Source organism: Equus quagga, unplaced genomic scaffold, assembly GCF_021613505.1.
Source record: "Equus quagga isolate Etosha38 unplaced genomic scaffold, UCLA_HA_Equagga_1.0 202576_RagTag, whole genome shotgun sequence".
NCBI classification, from domain to species: domain Eukaryota; kingdom Metazoa; phylum Chordata; class Mammalia; order Perissodactyla; family Equidae; genus Equus; species Equus quagga.
Genome location: NW_025798595.1, coordinates 1 through 3,187, shown reverse-complemented (window position 1 = coordinate 3,187; position 3,187 = coordinate 1). Strand labels below are relative to the sequence as shown.

The 3,187-nt window shown below is 34.8% G+C and overlaps 1 pseudogene; it reads right to left on the bottom strand.

Annotated features, from left to right (window-relative positions):
• Nucleotides 1-1,041: 1,041 nt before the first annotated feature.
• On the bottom strand, nucleotides 1,042-1,987 carry LOC124233425 (olfactory receptor 502-like; annotated as a pseudogene).
• Nucleotides 1,988-3,187: the final 1,200 nt, after the last annotated feature.

Sequence of the window (3,187 nt, the reverse complement as noted above, 5' to 3'; positions counted from 1 at the left end):
AAACATTGGACATAGAATGACAAGACTTTGTCATTGAAAGTAGGCAGATGGAGGTGGAAAAAGAAATACATTTCTCTCAGGTTTCTGAATCAATAGATTGACTGAATTATAGTGACTCTTACTTGGATAAGGAATACTGAAGGCAAGCAACTTGGCAGTTGAAGGAGATAATTACTTTAGGTTTAGGTAATTTGCACTTGAGATGCAATACACAAAAATACTTTTGTCTAAAACACTAAATAAAGGACGAGAAATGAAAAATAAACATAGTAGTCATCAGGATATTGAGGTCAACTAAGCTTCACAGAGGAAACACGATCCAGTTCCCTCAATCTTCCTTAACAGGATGTGAGTCTGACCATGAACAAGTCTCTCCAAGAGTTTGTTAACCCAGCCCCTGAGGATTTCAGGAGCACTGCTCATTCCCACAAGCAAGTCACCTGTTTTGACCTGACAGAAGAATTCACAGGTTAGTCGTCCTGTTCTTTTAAGGGGTCTCCTATATCTAGGCTGGAGCCAGAGACTAGGAACACGGGACAGCATTTGTGGGTCCAAAAAGCCCATCACCAGCAGATAACCTTATTGCAAATAGAATGTCTGAAATAATTTTACTGTCTGGTTCCATTTGGTCATTTTCCTTCAGAATGTACTCAGTCATAACTATATGCTCATTTCAGGAAAAAATGCAGTTAAAAATGGACACAGTCTTAAAGGTTCATAGGTACAATAACATAAACTTACAGCAGAGAACATCTTTTGAAAAGATATAAATAAATAAAGTGTTAAAATGATTTTAGAGATTAAGTATTTTCATGTTAACCAATTTGTGTTATTAATTAAAAGTTTTATTTTGTTTTATTAAATATTACTCACTATGGCCCTCTGATTTGCAATTTGATATGAGAAAATCCACCCCTTACCTTTAGCTCCACACTGGCTAATGAAATGACATATGGATGACATATTTAGACGACAGACATTCAATTTCCTTTTCTTATTTTACTTATTATCACATACAATCTTATAAAATAACAGGCTTCACTAACAAAACAATTTTCTAGCAAGCTCTTTCTTCAGAGCCCCCTTAATCTCATTGTTCCTGAGGCTATAGATGAGGGGGTTCAACATGGGGATCACTACCATGTAGAATACGGACACCACCTTGTTCTGGTCAGTTGTATAGCAAGACTTGGGCAGCACATAAATGAATGTGATGGTCCCATAGTACAGAGTGACCGCTGTGAGGTGTGAGGCACAGGTGGAGAAGGCCTTGTGGCGCCCCTCAGTGGAGCGCATCTTCAGGATGGTGATGAGGATGCAGATGTAGGAGACAGCTATGACAAACACCGTGACCACAACAATCGAGCCAGCCACAAATGAGGGGACAACTGTGGGGACACTGATAGCCAAACATGAGAGTTCAACTAAAGGAGCAAAATCACAGAAAAAAATGATTGACTCGATTTGGTCCACAGAAGACTAAAGAATAGACACCAGCAGTAAAAGCAAAAGCATTGAATAAACCACCTATGTAAGACACTATGAGTAACTGAACACAAACTTGTGTGGACATTTTGGTGGAATAAAGTAACGGGCTGCAGATTGCCATAAAGCGATCATATGCCATAGCAGCCAGAAGGAAGCATTCAGTTGCCCCAAAGAAAGCAACAGAACCAAGCTGCATGGCACATCCATAATAGGAGATGGTATTTCTCTCCACCAGGAAGTTTACAAGCATATTGGGTGTAACAGAAGATGAATAGCCTATGTCAGCCAAAGCCAAGTGGCTCAGAAAAAAATACATAGGATGATGGAGCTGAGAAGAGATTCTGATGAGAATGATTGTGCTGAGATTGCCAGATACAGTCACCAGGTAGATACACAGGATGACAATGAAGAGAATGACTCGAAGTTTCGGATCGTCAGTTAAGCCCAACAAAATGAACCCTGTCACTTCAGTGTAGTTTCCACCAACCAGGGCATCCATGACACAATGTAGCTGCTACCAAAATTCACCTGTGATGAAACATTACATTAAAGAAGTTGTAAATTTAGTCATTTCATTTTCATTACTACATGTAGAGATTATTAAAACAAATAAATTGTTAAAGCTAACTTTAAACTTTTTTTAATTCAGAGTCCAGAGTTTATATATTTATGTGTAATGAATCTTCTATATTTCAAAAGTTCTTTTTAGCAGAAAAACTAGAAAACCTACTTCGAATAATATATTTTCCCTTTATATTACATATTTATAAAATGTACTTAATTTGGCTTTAAAATTAAAGATGAAAAAATATAAGCATTATGAGAATAACAAAAAGAAGTGGTATGTATATATTAAAAGTATATAAACATAGGATTATGTAATGGAGATTTGAAATAACTAACAGTTACTGAATATTTACTAAATGATACAGGCACAGGATGAAGAGTTATATATTTAGAGTTCTATTTTAATTTCCGTGAAATAATCTTAAGTACTTTAATTTTACTTATACATGAAGAAACTGACTTTGACAGTAAATCATTTATCTGAATTTACATAACAAGTGGTGGAATCAAGACGTGAATCCCAGGCAATCTGAATTCAGTCCATTCCCTTAGTAACTATGCTATAAAGGAAATTAAAAAATACTTACGATGAAGTTGAGTTTCTTGGAAATGGGTGGATAATAAATGACCCTTTCTACTTTCTGAAAGCTATGTATAAAAGAAGTGCCTAGTTAACCACAAGTTAACAATTTCTATCAGTAAAACGAGACTATTTTCAAAAGGAGAAACACAATTTCCCTAATAGGACAAAGATGAAATAGAAAGGAATTGAAAATTAAGGTTATGAGAGAAGTCATCTATTGTAAATTTATTATAGATTTTTAATATTTACAATTAAAGTATTGTTTTGTCAAGTACTTTGAAATATCAATCTAATTATTATGCAAAACATCATACGATTAATAACTAGGACACAAAGTACATTTATTCAAATAAATCAAATGATTTCCTAATGTAATAACATTTTCTAACTTAAGTATTACAGAATGAAATAATATTAGTTTCAACATAATATACAGCTGAGTAAATTTCTGACCTAAAAAGTTAAGTATATCCAGGTTCACCTGGTGAATGGCCAGGTTGAACCTCACCTCCAAGTTTTCTGACTTTGTATTCTTTACTTAATCCAAAG